Source organism: Arachis stenosperma, chromosome 3 (genome assembly GCF_014773155.1).
Source record: "Arachis stenosperma cultivar V10309 chromosome 3, arast.V10309.gnm1.PFL2, whole genome shotgun sequence".
In the NCBI taxonomy this organism is placed as follows: domain Eukaryota; kingdom Viridiplantae; phylum Streptophyta; class Magnoliopsida; order Fabales; family Fabaceae; genus Arachis; species Arachis stenosperma.
In genome coordinates this window covers 103,662,042-103,683,452 of record NC_080379.1, presented here as the reverse complement: position 1 = coordinate 103,683,452, position 21,411 = coordinate 103,662,042, and the positions used below count along the sequence as shown (strand labels likewise).

At 33.7% G+C, this 21,411-nt stretch overlaps 1 non-coding gene and 1 pseudogene across 1 annotated transcript; one reads left to right on the top strand and one right to left on the bottom strand.

The window, feature by feature from the left end:
• Window positions 1-5,215: 5,215 nt before the first annotated feature.
• Window positions 5,216-5,323, top strand: LOC130971494 (small nucleolar RNA R71). Its single transcript, XR_009082710.1, has one exon. It is a non-coding gene; the product is annotated as a small nucleolar RNA R71 (small nucleolar RNA).
• A 10,278-nt stretch (window positions 5,324-15,601) lies between these two features.
• Window positions 15,602-17,881, bottom strand: LOC130966516 (uncharacterized; annotated as a pseudogene).
• Between the last annotated feature and the right edge of the window lie 3,530 nt (window positions 17,882-21,411).

Genomic DNA, 21,411 nt, shown 5'->3' with positions numbered 1-21,411 from the left:
CAAATACAATAGTAAAAAGTCCTATTTATACTAGACTAGTTACTAGGATTTACAGAAATAAGTCTTAGTACAGAAATCCACTTCCGGGGCTCACTTTGGTGTGTGCTTGGGCTGAGCTTGAGCTTTACACGTGCAGAGGCTTCTCTTGGGGTTAAACGCCAAGTTGTAACGTGTTTTTGGCGTTTAACTCTGGTTTGTGATGTGTTTCTGGTGTTTTACTCCAGAATGCAGCATGGAGCTGGCGTTGAACGCCAGTTTGTGTCGTCTAAACTCGAATAAAGTATGGACTATTATATATTGCTGGAAAGCCCTGGATGTATACTTTCCAACGCAATTGAGAGCGCGCCATTTGGAGTTCTGTAGCTCCAAAAATGTGAATTTTGCATAAAAACTAATAAAAACATCCCTAAAAGTAGCTAGATCTTACTAAAAACTACATAAAAATAATGCCAAAAAGCATATAAATTATCCGCTCATCACAACACCAAACTTAAATTGTTGCTTGCCCCCAAGCAAGTGAAAGTCAAATAGGATAAAAAGAATAGAATATACTATAAATCCTAAAATATCAGTGAATATTAGTTTTAATTAGATGAGCGGGACTTGTAGCTTTTTGCTTCTGAACAGTTTTGGCATCTCACTTTATCCTTAGAAGTTTAGAATGATTGGCATCCATAGGAACTCAGAGTTCAGATAGTGTTATTGATTCTCCTAGTTAAGTATGTTGATTCTTAAACACAGCTACTTTTATGAGTCTTGGCCGTGGCCCTAAGCACTTTGTTTTTCAGTATTGCCACTGGATACATAAATGCCACAGACACATGACTGGGTGAACCTTTTCAGATTCTGACTCAGCTTTGCTAAAGTCCCCAATTAGAGGTGTCTAGAGCTCTTAAGCACACTCTTTTTGCTTTGGATCACGACTTTAACCACTCAGTCTCAAGCTTTTCACTTGGACCTGCATGCCATAAGAACATGGTTAGGGACAGCTTGATTTAGCCGCTTAGGCCTGGATTTTATTTCCTTGGGCCCTCCTATCCATTGATGCTCAAAGCCTTGGATCCTTTTTACCCTTGCCTTTTGATTTTAAGGGATATTGGCTTTTTCTGATTGCTTTTTCTTTTTCTTTTTCTTTTTTTTTTTGTCATTATTATTTTTTTTTCGCAAGCTTTTGTTATTCACTGCTTTTTCTTGCTTCAAGAATCAATTTTATGATTTTTCAGATCATCAATAACATTTCTCTTTTTCATCATTCTTTCAAGAGCCAACAATTTTAACATTTATAAACAACAAGATAAAAAAATATGCACTGTTCAAGCATTCATTCAGAAAATAAAAAGTATTGTCACCACATCAATATAATTAAACTAATTTTAAGGATGAATTCGAAACTCATGTACTTCTTGTTCTTTTGTATTAAAAAACATTTTTCATTTAAGAAAGGTGAAGGATTCATGGAATTATTCATAGCCTTAAGACATAGTCACTAAATACTAATGATCATGTAATAAAGACACAAACATAGACAAACATGAAGCTCAAAAACCGAAAAACAGAGAGATAAGAACAAGGAAGTTAAGGAATGAGTCCACCTTAGTGAGGGTGGTGCCTTCTTCTTGAAGAACCAATGGTGTCTTTGAGCTCCTCTATGTCTCTTCCTTGCCTTTGTTGCTCCTCCCTCATAGCTCTTTGATCTTCTCTAATCTCATTGAGAATGATGGAGTGCTCTTGGTGTTCCACCCTTAATTGGTTCATGTTATGACTCAATCCTTCTAGAGAAGTGTTGAGTTGTTCCCAATAGTTGTCTGGAGGAAAATGCATCCCTTGAGGCATCTCAGGGATTTCTTGATGATGAGCTTCCTTATGCGTCTCTTGAGATCCATGAATGGGCTCTCTTGTTTGCTCCATCATCTTCTTAGGGACGGGCTTGTCCTCTTCAATGGGAATGTCTCCTTCTATGACAACTCCAACTAAGTTGCATTGATGGCAAATGAGATGAGGAAAAGCTAGCCTTGCCAAGGTGGAGGGCTTTTTGGCTACTTTGTAGAGTTCTAGAGAGATGACTTTATGAACTTCTACTTCCTCTCCAAGCATGATGCTATGGATCATGATGGCCCGATCCACAGTTACTTCGGATTGGTTGCTAGTGGGGATGATAGAGCGTTGGATGAACTCCAACCATCCTCTAACCACAGGCTTAAGGTCCAGTCTTCTCAATTGAACCGGCTTGCCTTTTGAGTCTCTTTTCCATTGAGCTCCTTCCACACATATGTCCATGAGGACTTGGTCTAACCTTTGATCAAAGTTGACCCTTCTAGTGTAGGGGCATGCGTCTTCTTGCATCATAGGTAAGTTGAACGCCAACCTTACGTTCTCCAGACTGAAATCTAAATATTTCCCCCGAACCATTATAAGCCAATTCTTTGGATTTGGGTTCATGCTTTGATCATGGTTCCTAGTGATCCATGCATTTGCATAGAACTCTTGAACTGTTAAGATTCCGACTTGTTGAATGGGATTAGAGAGAACTTCCCATCCTCTTCTTCTAATCTCTTGTCAGATCTCTGGATATTTGTTTTTCTTGAGCATGAAAGGGACCTCAGGGATCACCTTCTTCTTGGCCATAACTTCATAGAAGTGGTCTTGATAAACCTTTGAGATGAATCTCTCCATCTCCCTTGACTCAGAGGTGGAAGCAATTGCCTTCCCTTTCCTCTTTCTTGAGGTTTCTCTGGCCTTAGGTGCCATCAATGGTTATGGAAAAAATAAAAAAGCTATGCTTTTACCACACCAAACTTAGAATGTTGCTCGCCCTCGAGCAAACGAAGAAGAAAGAATAGAAGAAGAAGAAGAAGAAGATATGGAGGAGAGGGAGAGAGGTGTGGGTTTCGGCCAAGGGGGAGAAGAGGGGGTTGTGTTGTGTGAAAATGAAGAAGGATGGAGGGGTTTATATAGTGGAGGGAGAGAGGTGTGGGTTCGGTCATTTAGGGTGGGTTTGGATGGGAAAGAGATTTTGAATTTGAAGGTAGGTGGGGTTTATGGGGAAGAGTAGATGAATGTGATTGGTGAAGGGGTAATGGGAAAGAGAGATTGAGGTGATTGGTGAAGGGTATAGTGTTATTGGATTGTGTGAAGAAGAGAGAAGCGGGGTAGGTAGGGATCCTGTGGGGTCCACAGATCCTGAGGTGATCCTGTGAGGTCAACAGATCTTGAGATGTCAAGGATTTCTCATCCCTGCACCTTTTAGGCGTGTAAAACGCCCTCTGTATGCAATCCTGGCGTTTAACGCCAGACTACAGCTTGTTTCTGGCGTTAAACGCATAAAGGTAGCTTATTTCTGGCGTTTAACGCTAGCCTGATGCTTGTTTCTGGCGTTTAAATGCCAGACAGCTCTTCCTCAAGGGTGTGCTTTTTCTTCTGCTGTTTTTTATTTTGTTTTTAATTTTTGCAATTATTTTGTGACTCCACATGATCATAAACCTAATAAAACATAAAAGAACAATAGAAATATAGATAAATAAAAATTGGGTTGCCTCCCAATAAGCGCTTCTTTAATGTCAATAGCTTAACAGTGAGCTCTCATGGAGCTTCATAGATGTTCAGAGCATTGTTGGGACCTCCCAACACCAAACTTAGAGTTTGATTATGGGGGCTTTGTTTAACTCTGTATTGAGATAATCTTTTCATGCTTCCTCTCCATGGTTGCAGAGGAAGATCCTTGAGCTTTAAACACAAGGTAGTCCCCATTCAATTAAAGGACTAGCTCTCCTCTATCAACATCAATCACGGCTCCTGTTGTGGCTAGGAAGGGTCTTCCAAAGATGATGTATTCATCCTCATCCTTCCCAGTGTCTAGGATTATGAAATCAGCAGGGATGTAAAGGGCTTTAACCTTCACTAACACATCTTCTACCAATCCATAAGCTTGTTTTATTGACTTGTCTGCCATCTCTAATGAGATTCTTGCAGCTTGTACCTCAAAGATCCTCAGTTTCTCCATTACAGAGAGTGGCATAAGATTTATACCTGACCCTAGGTCATATAGAGCCTTCTCAAAGGTCATGGTGCCTATGGTACATGGTATTAAGAATTTACTAGGATCTTGTTACTTTTGAGGCAAAGTTTGCTGAACCCATGTATTTAGTTCACTAATGAGCAAGGGAGGTTCATCTTCCCAAGTCTCATTACCAAACAACTTGGCATTCAGCTTCATGATGGCTCCTAGATATTGAGCAACTTGCTCTTTAGTTACATCTTCATCCTCTTCAGAGGAAGAATAGTTCTCAGAGCTCATGAATGGCAGAAAGAAGTTTAATGGAATCTCTATGGTCTCTATATGAGCCTCAGATTCCTTTAGGTCCTCAATAGGGAACTCCTTTCTGTCTGGGGGATGTCCCATGAGGTCTTCCTCATTGGGATTCACGTCTTCCCTTTTCTCCTTGGATTCGGCCATTTAGATAATATCAATGGCCTTGCACTCTCTTTTTGGATTCTCTTCTATATTGCTTGGGAGAGTACTATGAGGAGTTTCAGTGATTTTCTTACTCAGCTGACCTACTTGTGCCTCCAAGTTTCTAATGGAGGACCTTGTTTTATTCATGAAACTTAAAGTGGCCTTAGATAGATCAAAGACTCTGTTTGCTAAGCTAGAGGGGCTTTGCTCAGAATTCTCTGTCTGTTGCTGAGAATATGATGGAAAAGGCTTGCTATTGCTAAGCCTGTTTCTTCCACCATTATTAAAGCCTTGTTGAGGCTTTTGTTGATCCTTTCATGAGAAATTTGGATGATTTTTCCATGAGGGATTATAGGTGTTTCCATAGGTTTCACCCATGTAATTCACCTCTGCCATTGCAGGGTTCTCAGGATCATAAGCTTCTTCTTCAGAAGATGCCTCTTTAGTACTGTTGGATGCATTTTGCCATCCATTCAAACTCTGAGAAATCATGTTGACTTACTGAGTCAACATTTTGTTCTGAGCCAATATGGCATTCAGAGTATCAATTTCAAGAACTCCCTTCCTCTGAGGCGTCCCATTACTCACAGGATTCCTCTCAGAGGTGTACATGAATTGGTTATTTGCAACCATGTCAATGAGTTCTTGAGCTTCTACAGGTGTTTTCTTTAGGTGAATGGATCCACCTGCAGAATAGTCCAGTGACATCTTAGAAAACTCAGATAGACCATCATAGAATATATCCAAAATGGTCCACTCTGAAAGCATGTCAGAAGGACACTTTTTGGTCAATTGCTTGTATCTTTCCCAAGCTTCATAGAGGGATTCACCATCTTTTTGCTTGAAGGTCTAAACATCCACTCTAAGCTTGCTCAGCTTTTGAGGAGAAAAGAACTTGGCCAAGAAGGCCGTGACCAGCTTATCCCAATAGTCCAGGCTATCTTTAGGTTGTGAGTCCAACCATGTTCTAGCCCTGTCTCTTATAGCAAAAGGGAAAAGCATAAGCCTGTAGACTTCAGGATTTACTCCATTAGTCTTAACAGTATCACAGATCTGCAAGAACTCAGTTAAAAATTGATAGGGATCTTCTGATGGAAGTCCATGAAACTTGTAGTTCTGTTGCATTAGAGCAACTAGTTGAGGCTTCAGCTCAAAATTGTTTGCTCCAATGGCAGGGATTGAGATGCTTCTTCCATAAAAGTTGGAAGTAGGTGTAGTATAATCACCAAGCATCCTCTTTGCATTATTGTTGTTGTCATTATTTTCGGCTGCCATCTCCTCTTCTTTTTCAAAAATTTCTGTAAGGTTTTCTCTGGATTGTTGTATTTTATCTTCTCTTAGTTTCTGCTTCAGAGTCCTTTCAAGTTCAGGATCTGCTTCAACAAAAATGTTCTTGTCCTTGCTCCTGCTCATATGAAAAAGAAGGGAACAGAAAATAATAATAGGGATCCTCTTTACCACAGTAGAGAGATTCCTTTATGTGAGTGGAAGAATATAAGAAGAAAATACGAACACAGGTAGAGGGGAGAAGAGGGTTCGAATTTTTGAGTAGAAGAGAAGTGTTAGTAGATAAATAAATAAATAGAAGAAGATGAGAGGGAGGAGTTTTCGAAAATTAACTAAAATTAAAGAAAAATATTTTTATTTTTATTTTAAATTAAAGTTAAAATTCGAATTTATAAAAAGGAATAAAATTAAAATTTAAAACAATTAGTTAAATAAAAAGATTTTTGGAAAAGAGGGAGGTGATTTTCGAAAATTAGAGAGAGGAAAGTAGTTAGGTGGTTTTGAAAAAGATAAGAAATAGTAAAACAAACAAAAAGTCAATTAGTTAGTTGAAAAAGATTTGAAAGTCAATCTTGAAAAGATAAGGAGTTAGAAAAGATTTTGAAATTGGTTTTGAAAAAGATATGATTTGAAAAAGATATGTTTGAAAAGATATGATTGAAAAGATATGATAAAAAAAGATATGATTGAAATTTATTTTGAAAAAAATTTGTAAAGGAAATTAAAAAGATTTGATTTTTAAAATTAAAATTGATTACTTGTCTAACAAGAAACTAAAAGATATGATTCTAGAATTTAAAGATTGAACCTTTCTTAACAAGAAAGTAACAAACTTCAAATTTTTGAATCAATCACATTAATTGTTAGTAAAGTTTTTGAAAATTATGAAATAAAATTAAGAAAAAGATTTTGAAAATCAATTTATAAAATTTTCGAAAAACATGAAAGAAAAATGAAAAAGATTTGATTTTGAAAAAGATTTTGAAAAGATAAATTTTTGAAATTGAAATCTTGGACTAACAAGAAACAACTTATTTTAAAAAATTTTGACTAAGTCAACCCAAAGATTTTGAAAATTTTGAGTAAAATAAGGAAAAGATATTTTTTTAATTTTGAATTTTAATGAGGAGAGAGAAAAACAACTAAAATGACTCAAAATATGAAAATTTTAGATAAAAACCAATTATGCATGCAAGAACACTATGAATGTCAAGATGAACACCAAGAACACTTTGAAGATCATGATGAACATCAAGAACTTATTTTTGAAAAATTTTCAAGAGAGGAAAACATGCAAGACACCAAACTTAAAAATTTTCAATGTTTAGACACTATGGATTAAAAAATGCATATGAAAAATAACAAAAGACACAAAACAAAAAAATATGAAGATCAAACAAGAAGACTTATCAAGAACAACTTGAAGATCATGAAGAACACCATGCATGAGTTTTTCGAAAAATGCACAAATTTAAAAAAAACATGCAATTGACACCAAACTTAAAAATTGACGCTAGACTCAAACAAGAAACACAAAATATCTTTTATTTTATGATTTTATAAATTTTTTTGGATTTTTTGAAAATTATTTTTAGAAAAAACGAATAAAGAAGAAAAAATTTGAAATATTTTTGAAAACTTTTTGAAAATAAAATAAAAATTACCTAATCTGAGCAACAAGATGAACCGCCAGTTGTCCAAACTCAAACAATCCCCGGCAACGGCGCCAAAAACTTTGTGCACAAAATTGTGATCTCAATGGCGCCAACAACTTGGTACACACTATTGTAATATCACTCTTTTTCACAACTTCACACAACTAACCAGCAAGTGCACTGGGTCGTCCAAGTAATAAACCTTACGTGAGTAAGGGTCGATCCCACGGAGATTGTTGGTATGAAGCAAGCTATGGTCATCTTGTAAACCTCAGTCAGGCGGATTCTAATGGTTATAATGGTTTTCAAATATAAAGATAAATAAAGCATAAAATAGAGATAGAGATACTTATGTAGTTCATTAGTGTGAATTTCAAATAAGCGCATGAAGATACTGTGTTCCTTCTGAATCTCTGCTTTCCTACTGCTTTCATCCAATCATTCTTACTCCTTTCTATGGCAAGCTGTATGTTGGGTTTCACCATTGTCAATGGCTACCTTCCGTCCTCTCAATGAAAATGGTCCAAATGTGCTGTCACAGCACGGCTAATCATCTGTCGGTTCTCGATCATGTTGGAATAGAATCCAGTGATTCTTTTGCGTCTGTCACTACGCCAACACTCGCGAGTTTGAAGCTCGTCACAGTCATCCCATCTCAGATCCTACCCGGAATACCACAGACAAGATTTAGACTTTCCGGATCTTTGGAATGGCCACCAATAATTCTAGCTTATACCACAAAGACTCTAATCTCACGGAATGGGAGGCTCGGTTGTCAGGCGAGGCAACCATGCATCATGGGTCAGGAATCCAAGAGATACACACTCTAGCTTTCGCAGGTAGAACGGAAGTGTTTGTCAGACACGCGTTCATAAGTGAGAATGGCGATGAGTGTCACAGATCATCACATTCATCATGTTGAAGTGCGAATGAATATCTTAGAATAAGAATAAGTATGAATTGAATAGAAGAATAATAGTAATTACATTAATACTCGAGGAACAGTAGAGCTCCACACCTTAATCTATGGTGTGTAGAAACTCCACCGTTGAAAATACATAAGTGCAAATAAGGTAGGCATGGCCGTGAGGCCAGCCCCTAATGTCTAAGGACTAACAATAATCAAAGATGTTCCAAAAGCTCATCCCAAGATCTCCAAATACAATAGTAAAAAAGTCCTATTTATACTAGACTAGTTACTAGGGTTTACAGAAATAAGTCTTAGTGCAGAAATCCACTAATGTTTTCCCACTTCTTAATTGAACTGCTTGGCACTCTTCTGTTATTTATTTCAATAACTGCTGTTCTGTTTGCTTTAGCTGCACTTCCATATTCATATTAGCCATTCTTGTCTCTTGTAGTATCTCCTTGAATTCGGCTAGCTGTTTTGTTAGAAAATCTAATTGCTGATTGAATTCAGTAACTTGTTCTGCAGGACTTAGTTCAGCAGTTACTGTTTCAGCCTCTTCTTTCATGGAAGGTTCACTACTTAGGTACAGATGCTTATTTCTGGCAACTGTATCAATGAGCTCTTGAGCTTCTTCAATTGTCTTTCTCATGTGTATAGATCTACCAGCTGAGTGGTCCAAAGACATCTGAGCTTTCTCTGTAAGCCCATAATAGAAGATGTCTAACGGCACCCACTCTAAAAACATTTCAGAGGGGCATTTTCTTAGCATCTCTCTGTATCTCTCCCAGGCATCATAAAGAGATTCATTATCTCCTTGTTTAAAGCCTTGGATGTTTAGCCTTAGCTGTGTCATCCGTTTTGGAGGGAAATATTGATTCAGAAATTTTTCTGACAGCTGTTTCCATGTCCTTATGCTAGCCTTAGGTTGGTTATTTAACCACCTCTTAGCTTGGTCTTTTACAGCAAATGAAAACAGTAATAATCTGTAGACATCCTGATTTACTTCCTAATCATGTACTGTGTCAGCAATTTGTAAAAATTGTGACAGAAACTCTGTAGGTTCTTCCTGTGAAAGACCGAAATACTGGCAACTTTGCTGCACCATGATAATGAGCTAAGGATTCAACTCAAAACTACTAACTCCGATGGAGGGTATACATATACTACTCCTATATGAAGCAGTAGTGTGGTTAGCATATGACCCCAGAGTCCTTCTGGACTGTTCATTTCCACTTAGGTCCATGATGGAGAAAGGGAGATGATGTGGATTTATTTTATTTATTTTATTATATAAAATAAATAATTTTCGAAATAATAAAATAAAATAAAATAAAAACTAAAATAAAATGTAAAAAATATTTTAAAAATTTTCGAAAAAGTGAGGAGAGAGAAAGTGGTTAGGATATTTTTGAAAAAGATATGATTTTTTTAAAATTTTAAAAGGATAAGATTTGAAAACTTTTGAAATTGAAATCTGAATTTTTATGAAACAAATTCGAAGTAATTGCTTAAAATAGTTAGAAAAGATAAAAAAATTTTTTGAATTTTATTATGAAAGATAAGAACACACAAAAGACACAAGACTTAAAATTTTTAAATCCAATGCTCCTTGTTTTCGAAAATTTTGGAGGAAAAACACCAAGGCATACCAAACTTAAAAATTTTAAGATCAAAACACAAAGAAGCCTCAAGAACACCTTGAAGACTCACAAGAACACCAAGAACAAAAGAAAGAACACCAAACTTAAAATTTTTAGAAAACCCAATTAAATTTTTCGAAAACTAAAGAAAATTAACAAGAGAACACCGAACTTAAATTTTGGCATAAGATTTAATCAAAGAAAAATTATTTTTGAAAAAGTTTTAAAAGGAAGACACCCAATTACCAAGAACACAAACACAATGCTCTAGCCAATTGAGCTATAAATGTAACGTGTTTTAAAGAGGTATTTTTAGTAAATAAAAAAAATTTTGAAAACTAATATTTTGAAAAAGCACAAAAAAAAACAAGAAAAGATACAGAACAAGAAAAACTAAAGATCAAACAAGGAAAATAGACAAGAACAACTTGAAGGTCAAAGATGAACAAAGAACATGCAATTCGAAAATTGAAAGACAAAGAAAAACATGCAATTGACACCAAACTTAAAACATGACACTAAACTCACATAAAAACTAAAAATTAATAAAGAAAAATAATATTTTTGAAAAGAAAATAAAAGACTCTGACCCAAAAGACAAAATTTTCCTAATCTAAGCAACAAGATTCACCGTCAGTTGTTCAAACTCAAACAATCCCCGGCAACGGCGCCAAAAACTTGGTGCACGAAAATTACACTCACACTATGTAATTCCGCACAACTAACCAGCAAGTGCACTGGGTTGTCCAAGTAATACCTTACGTGAGTAAGGGTCGATCCCACGGAGATTGTTGGCTTGAAGCAAGCTATGGTTATCTTATTATTCTTAGTTAGGATACCAATAGGGTTCTTTAGTTTCAATTGTAAAAAGTAAAAGAGCATGAAATTAGTAATTGTTACGCAGTAATGGAGAATATGTTGGAGTTTTGGAAATGCTTTGTCTTCTGAATCTCTGCTTTCCTACTGTCATCTTCTTCACGCACGCAAGATTCCTTCTATGGCAAGTTGTGTCTTGGTGGATCACCTTGTCAATGGCTACCATCCGTCCTCTCAGTGAAAATGGTCCAGGTGCGCTGTCACCGCACGGCTAATCATCTGTCGGTTCTCACTCATGCTGGAATAGGATCTATTGATCCTTTTGCGTCTGTCACTACGCCCAACACTCGCGAGTTTGAACCTCGTCACAGTCATCCAATCCCTGAATCCTACTCGGAATACCACAGACAAGGTTTAGACTTTTCGGATTCTCAAGGATGCTGCCAATGGATTCTAGCTTATACCATGAAGACTCTGATTAAGGAATCCAAGAGGTACTCATTCAATCTAATGTAGAATGGAGGTGGTTGTCAGGCACGCGTTCATAGGTTCAGAATGGTGATGAGGGTCACGAATCATCATCTTCTTCATATTGAAGTGCGAATGAATATCTTAGATAGAAACAAGCGTGTTTGAATAGAAAACAGAAATAATTGCATTAATTCATCGAGACGCTGCAGAGCTCCTCACACCCAACAATGGAGTTTAGAGACTCATGCCGTCAAAGAGTACAAAGTTCAGATCTAAAATGTCATGAGATACAAAATAAGTCTCTAAAAGTTTTTAAATACTAAACTAGTAATCCTAGGTTTACAGAAAATGAGTAAACTAAGATGGATAGTGCAGAAATCCACTTCTGGGCCCACTTGGTGTGTGCTGGGGCTGATACTTGAGCTTCTCATGTGCCTGGGCTGTTTCTGGAGTTAAACGTCAGGTTGTAACCTGTTTCTGGTGTTTAACTCCATCTTGCAACCTGTTTCTGGCGTTAAACGGCAATTTACGTCATTTATCTTCAAGCAAAGTATGAACTATTATATATTGCTGGAAAGCCCTGGATGTCTACTTTCCAACCCAATTAAGAGCGTGCCAATTGGACTCCTGTAGCTCCAAAAAATCCATTATGAGTGCAGGGAGGTCAGAATCCAACAACATCAGCAGTCTTTTTTCAGCCTGAATCAGATTTTTGCTCAGCTCCCTCAATTTCAGCCAAAAAATATCTGAAATCACAGAAAAACACACAAATTCATAGTAAAGTCCAGAAATATGAATTTTGCCTAAAAACTAATAAAAATATACTAAAACTAACTAAAACATACTAAAAACTACATGAAATTACCCCCAAAAAGCGTATAAAATATCCGCTCATCAAGAATGCCCATGACCTACGTTATGGAATTGTTGCCTGGTGTGTCACACTATATTACACACCCATGAACACGTTAGTGCAAGAAAGTTGGCGTGCCACTTGTTCGAGCACGCCCATTGTTGTGACCCTTTTAGTATCTCTTTGAAAATTTTGCCTGGCATGCCACGCTCATAACACGCCCATTGGCACGCCAGTATAAAGGGTTAGCGTACCACTTGTTCGAGTAAACCAAGTTACATGCCCGTTTTGGGAACTTTTAAGCTGTCCTCTGGAAGTCTGGCCTGGCGTGCCATGCCAAGGCATGCCCAGTGACACACCCGGGCTGAGAGTTGGCATGCCACTTTAAGAAATCATGTCTATATCCACGCTTAAGGTTAAGAACTGGAGTGCTACGCCCTCTCGCATGCCATACGCACGCCCATGTTGATGGCCTTTGGAGTACTCTTTGGAAAGTATGCCCAGCGTGCCACACCACAAACACCCCTGGTGGCATGCCCAATTCGGAAGTCCTCTGGCCTGGATGCCCAACGTGCCACACCTACTAGCATGCCTACCACACGCCCAGTGTAATGAGTTGGCGTGCCATTTCTTCGAGTACGCCCATTAGCACACACATTCATATAGTCTTGGCGTGCCACGCCATATTGTACGCCAGGTCGCACGCCCTTGTAGAGAGGTCTGAGAAAGCTTCTAAAATTTTGGCCTAGCGTGCCACACCCTTGGCACGCCCGTGAACACGCTCTTGTTGGGAGGCATGCGTGCCATGCCCTTGGCACGCCTAGGAGCACGCCCTTGTTGCTGGACATAGAAATCTCTTCTAGAGACTTGGCCGAGCGTGCCACGCCCTTGGCACACCTGAATACATGCCCGATGTAAAGGGTTGGCGTGCCACTCGTTTGAGCATGCCCTTGACACGACCTCAATTACAAACCTGGCGTGCCATGCCATACAACATGCCGAGTGGCACGCCCACAATAGTTCACTTCAGGTGCCTCCCCTGTAATCTTGGCCTGACATGCCACGCTAGGGACACGCCCATATTAGAGAGTGGGCGTGCCAAGTTTGGGACACGTCCAGGGGCATGCCAGCTTTTGTCCACCCATGATGTTCTCTGCCTTTCTGGCCCAGCGTGTCACGCTGCTGGCACACCCTGCCTCTTTTCTTCTTTTCAACTTCTTTGCTTTTCCTTTTTCCTGTAATTCAAGCAAGGCAAATATTCAAACTAATGTTTCTTAAAATTCATGACATATACATTAATATTGCACCATTTATTTGAAAATTTGCTTATTCATGACAGAAACCTTATAAAAATATAAACAGATGATGCAAGTCATCAAACTCCTCTAACAGAACCTTACGGGAGTGCCATTGATGAGGAGAGGAAGAAGAAGAAGAAGAGTATAAAGGGTGAAAGTGAAGAAGACAAGTGAAGTGATGGTGTTTGATCAAAAGTGTTTTACATGCTTTATTTGACTTGAACGGTGTCATTTTTGTCAAAGTGGATGTCAAATCAGAATGACAACGTTTTAGCTCACTCCAGCATGGCAAGTCATGACACGTCAGTGTCGTGACTACTGACTCATCACCAGAAACGAGAACAACGACTACTATGATTCCGAAGCTGTGTATCTAGAGGACTACTATGAAAAAATTAGGATCTCGAAAATCAAATCGGATAATTGCGTGAATCTCAAGATTATTATAGAGATTTATTCTTTGATTTATATAGATTTACTTTAGGACATGCATGTAAGTTTTTTTTGTTTTAAGACATTAGTGTAATATTATTTTTCATTTGATTTGTTTGTGTGAATTATCCTAATTTTAATATCATAAGTTTTTTTAATAATTAAATTTACCTAATGATCTTTTAAAAAATATCTCTAATTGAAAATATACGAAACATTATGAAAAAAATACAAATAAATTAAATATTAAAAATATTTTTAAATTTTTTAAAAATTTTAAAAATAAAATATATACTTTATCCATATTTATTTTATTTATAATTGAGAAGCATTCACAAATATTTGGGGAGTGGATCCTCTTCAGTGGAGAAAAAACTGGATAGTGTCAATTGTTTAATCTCATCCTGCATTGCTTTCTCTCTCATATTTATTTTTGGTCCCACTTATAAAATTAATGGTGAGAGATTACACTTTATTCCCTTAAATGTTAAAAAAATTGGGAGGATCTATTTCCAAATATTTGCTTCTTTTATTCAACTTCGATAGAGAAAATTGAAAGCCATCGTTGGCGGAGAGAAAATTAATTTCTATATAAAATTTTATAATTCTTTCATTTATTACAAAAAAAAAAAATAATTTGAATCTTTTAAATTTTATATTTTTATCTAAGAGGATAAAATGTTATTTTTTATTTTTGAATATTTTTTATGTTTTTTTTGTTTTATTTATAAAATAAATAATAAAAAATTATTGTCTAAAATAAAATTTAAAATTTAGAGAATGCAAATCTAAAAAAAAATCTATTATTCTATTATATATCTCTAATTTTAGAGGCAAAATGTGCCATATGTCACCTTTTCATTGTAATTGGAATCAAATATTTTCCTCCAAAATTAAGAAATTCTTCTTTCCTACTTACTAATTTTACAACCAAAATCACTCTCTCATTGTAATTGAAATTAAATCCTTCCCTTCAAAATTAAAGAGTTCTTTCCTCCTCCTTACTAATTTTACAACCAAAATGTGCCACATGTAACTCTCTCATTGTAATTGAAATCAAATCTTTCTCTCTAAAATTAAAGAGTTCTCCCCTCCTCCTTCTTCCTTTCTTTATCTCTTTCATTCCTTTAACTACTCTATCTATTTTATATATCATTATCAATATTAATGACTAATTACTAATTTGACAATCAAAATGTACAATATGACATTCTTTAATTGCATTAAAATTAAAATTAAAATATTAAAATTGAAATTGAAATATACCTATATTATGTATCATATTTATTATATATATACTAGTATTAAACTTGTGTGATGCACAGGTTTATATTTAAATTTGACATGTTATATCAAAAATAATATTTTATAATCATAACTTTTTTTAGTTTAGTATAACACTATCATCGTTATTATATAATAAACGTACTGAATATGATGTTTATCTTTATTCAAAGTAAAATGTAAATGGAAGAATTTGAAGTCTAATATTCTTGAACCATAAGGAGGGAAACATGAAAAAATAAGAACATATATAACTATAATAATAGCATGTTAATTTTACACTAAACTTTATATCAAAAGGTTAATAAAAATTTATCGATAACCTAGTATCTTACTAACTTCATTAGAAAAGCAATTGGATATGATGTTGTGCTCCTTGTTACACATTTCATCTCAAATATGAAAACAAAGTTATAAATAAATTAGTTATATTTACAGTAAATATTTGTACAAAAGTGTAAACCATAACATGCTATTAAAATGAAAATAATATTATTCTTACCTAAATATTATTAAAAACTTCTTTAAACACGACATTTGTTATTAATGACTTTGGATTGCCGTCTTCGTCCAGTATTAAAACTCTGAGGCCACTACGACTCTTAACTCTTGACAAATCAGCATAAAGTTGTCCATGGGTGAACACTGATTTTGGCAAGTAAAGTCCTACATGTGATAATGATTGACCCTGACTCTTGTTAATGGTCATTGCAAAGCATATTGTTAATGAAAGTTGTCTCCGTTGAAACTTAAATAGTAATCCTGAATCTGAAGGGATCAAGTTCATTATTGGAATGTACACTTTATCTCCAATATTTTTACTGGTCACTATCGTCGCTCTAATTACGTTGTTGCCAAGTTCGTTAACTATTAATCTTGTCCCGTTGCATAAACCTGAAGTCTGGTCTATGTTTCGCAGTAGCATTACACCGACTCCTGGCTTCAAAGTCAACTTGTGATTGGGTAGTCCCGAACATTTGATGTCATTTAGAAACTCTGGTGTGAACTACTTTTGTTGTACATCTTCATTCTCATCAACTTGACATGTTATGTCAGAACTCAAATACTCCTTTTCCATCCCTGAAAAGATAGCCAAGATGAAATCGTTTACCTTCTCGACACTCTCAAGAGCGGGTGCAAGAATTGCCCTACTCTGAAAATACCTGTAATCTGTTATGTTTTGCAATAAATTTGGATATGCAAAGTCTACCAAATAAGAGAAAGGGTCATTAGTAGTTGTAATCAATAAATCATCAGGAATTTCAACTTCTGATTCATCACCAACAACAGAACCAATATTTCCATTTCCAACGTCAAGTATCCAATTAGCAAATCTCTTCATTTCACTTTCATCTTGATCCGAAGAAGACATTAGAAGCCTCATGTTCGTAGTATGCAGTTTCAGAACCTTACAAAATGACCACATATGGGATGAGTTAATAGCTGATGACAATATATCGTGTTTACTCCCTTTCGCAATTGCCAGAAGTATCTGTCTGAAATCACATCCTAGAACAACAACCTTACCACCAAATGGTTGATGTGTCTTATGTTGATTGGTAACTGATATAAGGTCCCTGAGCGTCCGATCAAGTGCTTCAAAGCACATTTTATTGAGCATTAGAGCTTTCCAAATTATTAAGCTACTTTGGATAAGCAGTTTAGCCTTGAAACTGCCATACTTGATGTTGCAAGTAGATTCATCAGTAATTGTAATGGGTATTGAAAATCTAAAATGAGCCGTTCTGTGACCAGGTAGGAGTATAGACGCAGTTCTACTGGATGCTACATTTAAAACAATATTTCCTCTAAACCGAAAAGCAGAAGAAAGTCCATTCCAAATAAATGTCTTACCACATCCACCATACCCATAAACGAAATAGAAACCACCAGAGTCTATAATAACAGCAATGAATATCTCATCGAATACTAACCTTTGCTCATGAGTCATCTTTTGTTCCGTATATAAATTTGTATGAGTCAACTCATTTGTGTCATATGCTAACTCCTCCTCTATTAGCTTATTTTAAAAAAGGCGAACATCAGACATCTTAGTATATGGCATTGATTGATAGTCTCTTAAAGATCTCACATTGCTATTGAGTATCTTCTCTATCTCAATAAGACAGAGGTTTTTCAATTCGTCATCAGTCATGTTTAGTCCTAGCAAAAGCACATGATGGTTTTATGAAATATTTAATAAGTAATTCCAAAATAAAACCATTAATATTATTAATAAAAATAAAAGTAATAAGAGAATATAATTTTGATATAAAAAAAGACATAGTAAAATACCTTGGTTTTTCAATGCTTTTCTCCTCTCATATAGTATTCCGTCAACTAATAATATTCATGTTGCATTCCAAACACGCTCTGGTTTACTAATGCCATTAGATATCAGTAGCATCGCAAATAGTTTTCTCAATTGATGATCTGATGCAAGTTCAACTACCTCATTAATAGCTGCAATAAATTCCCTATCATCACACAATAGTCCCATGGAATAGCAAGCATCTTGGAAGTTAGAATATGTAATCCTATTAATTATCCTAATAGACTTATATGTTGTGCAACCTTTCTGAACAGGTAACAAAATTCTCATATAATAGATATCACCTGTACCCGGTGAAACATAGTTTAACCTCTCGATAGAATACCCTCTTTTGTGCGGATGTCATTCCCTTGCTTCTTTATCATAAACAAATTGATTTAGAAACTCAACATACGTCAAAGTTTGACCTGCTTCAAATTTTTTATTGGCCTCTGTCCATGTTAAGAACATCGTACATTTTCCTTTTTCTTCTTCCACGATTTTCTAAAGAGCGTCATCATCTTTAAAGATGATATTTTACTCTCCAGACAAATGAAAGGTTAATCTCATCACTAAAGACCACCTCTAATGAATATCATAAGCTATAGTTCTCTACATAATCTCACATGCTGACAAATACCTGCAATCATAAAATTGTTTGATCTCATCAATAACCTGAGCATCCTCTCCATTGGAAGCTTCCTTTGTAACTCCAACTACTTATACATTACGTAAATTTAGAAAAAATATTTAAATTTTTTTCGAAATACTAAATTAATTCAGTTTTGTCGGAACAACATTAATAACAAAATTAAATTAAATTTTTCTTTTAAATAGTATAAATATTCTCATATTTTAATAAAATTGGTAATTCTATTTAATTTAATATAATCTGTTGTAGTTAATATATTTGCCTATAAATTATATAAATTTTTAAAGAATATTCTCAAATCCATTTGCTTACTTAAAAACTCAAAAAAATATATATTTTAAATTTAAATTTTAAATTTTAAACATAGTACTTTAATTAAAAATTAGAATTAGATTTATTTTAAATAAGTACACATTAAAAATTAATAATTAACTTAACTATATCAAAAATAATTCATATGAGAAATTTATAACTTTATGACATTAAATATTAAAACAAAAATTAACAAAATATCAACGGTGTGAATCGAATTGAAAAATAAAACCACAAGTAAAAAATAAATAACTTCAATTTATATTTAAAAAAATTCTAAATTCCAAACATAAAAATCGAAAAGAACTAAAAAAAAAATAACAACTCAAGAAAAAATAATGTTTCCACCAAAACAAACATATGTTTGGTATTATTCTATTAGATAGACTCTAAAAAGGAATTCCAACACATTTGCATCCAAATTCTTAATTTTCATTCTCAATCTTGACTTCTTGCAAGTTGAGGTATCTCCTTCCATCTCCGAATCTTCCGATTCCAAGGATAGTCGCTTGGTTGGTGTAATAGCATTTTCTAACACTTTGGATTCACCATGGTCCGCAACTTCATTGAAAAATTCAAGCAACAAATTCTGCAAAATATACTATGTTAAATCAAAGACATCCTTCTCACCTTTGATTTTATCTTAATAATATTTTTTGAATAAAATTAAGCTCTAACTTTGAGAAAACAAACAAACAAAAAATTCATTTTTTGAACAAATAACTTGGCACCTTCTACTTCCTTTCCTTCAATGATTGAAGATGCATTTGAAGTTGAAAGCAAACCAATGGTGTAGTCAATATTATGAAATTACAATTAGTTATTAATTATTATTTATAAATTAGATACTACTAATGACCAAGAAAACAAAAAATGAATTAATTTTAATAGAAAGTACACTTATAACTAAATAGGTGTAATCATACCCAGGAGCATTGAGAGTCTCAAAACTCACAAAATTTAAATTCATATCGTGGGATACTTAACGATTCTGGAAGTATGTGCACATCGATACATTGATTTAAATTAACCACATACTCATGATGTGTAGTTTTGAAGTTATCCTCATTGAGTCCAACACCAAAATATCTTATTTGGTAAGATATTTTTTCTCTTAGAGCCGATTTTGGGATATATGTAAAGAAAGGGAATGATGTACTTTGAATTGTGGTGCTATACATGTCTCATAACTTATACTTTTATAGTTGACTCATAGCTAAAATTTTTTAAATTTGATTGACTTTAATTTAAATTTAAATTAAATTTGTAGATAAAATAAATAAAAACAATTTTTAAAATTCTAAATTAACCTAACTACAATATTAACGTACGTAGTTGTAATTTTTAAAAAAATCAACAAAATTTTAAAAATAGTGCTAAAAAGAATCAACAAATTTTAAAAAAATAGTGCTAAAACTAAAAAAATAACAACCTAAATAAAACAATTTAAAATTTAAAAAATAACCACTTAAGTAAAATAATCTAAAATTTAAAAAACAATAACGTAAATAAAATAATTTAAAATTTAAAAAATAACAACCTAAGTAAACAACTCAAACAAATAATTTAAAATTTGAAAATAACAACCTAAGCAAATAATAATTTATCTTTTATAAATATAATTCTAAAAATTTCTAGCGACGACACCTAAGCAAATAAACTCCCAAACTCAATGTATGAGCGCCACGTCAGTATATGAGCTCCCCATTTGTATATGAGCTCCCCATTTGCAATTAAAATTAAATTTTTTCCTCCAAAATTAAAGAGTTTTATCCTCCTTCTTACTAATTTTATAAGTTATAACTAAAATGTGCCACATATGACTCCCTCATTATAACTAAAATCAAATCTTTCCCTCCAAAATTAAAGAGTTCTTTCCTCATCCATACTAATTTTATAACCAAAATGTGTCACATGTCATTCTCTTATTACAATTGAAATCAAATCTTTACCTCTAAAATTAAAGAGTTCTCTCCTCCTCCCTCTCTCTTTATTTATCCCTCTCATTCCTTTAACCACTCTATTTTTTTTATATATCATTATCAATGAATAATTATAAATTTGACAATCAAAATGTGCAACATGATATTTTTAATTATATTAAAATTAAAATAAAAATATTTAAATTGAAATTAAAATATAGCTATATATTATATTATATTATATTATATTATATTATATTATCTAATTTAATAACAAAATGTGTCACATGACACTTTTATTAGATTTGAGAGAAAATATTTTTCTCTAAAATTAATAAACTCCCTCAATTTTCTTATCTACCTCTTCCTCTCTTTTCTATTTCTCTCTACCTTTCTCACTCTGTATATAATTCTAATATATATTTATATATTATTATCTAATATCTAATTTAATAACCAAATGTGCCACATGACATTTTCTTATTCAAATTGAGAAAAAATATTTTCTTCCAAAATTAATAAATTTCATTCTTAAATTCTCTCATCTATCTCTCTCCCTTTTTCTATTTCTCTCTACTCTTCTCACTTTATATATAATTTATAATTTATATTTTATATTAGTAATTTCTAATTTGACAAATCAAAATGTGTCATCAGATATTTTTTTATTATAATTAAAATAAAAATTTTTCTTTCAAAATTAACAAACTCCATCTCTTAGTTTTCATCTTTATCTTTCTCTCTGTTTTCTCTCATTTTCTATTTTTTTTATCTTTTTGCTCTACAAAAAATAAAATTAATAAAATAATATAATTAAAAAAATATTATTGTTATTATATGCATATTTTTTTAATTTTTTTATTTAATTTTAAATTTTTACTATTTATCTTTCTAATCTACATTTTCATTTTCTTCTTTCAAATATTTATTAAATATAATTTAGAGAGAACACTAATGTTATGATTAAAAGTTAAAATCAAGATTCAATTATTTAAAAAAATTAATTTTGAGTTAATTTTATAACTATAAATATAATTTTTTCATACTAATATCTAATTATATTTTTATATACATAGAGAAAAAATATTATTTTTAAATAGCAAACATAAAAATTT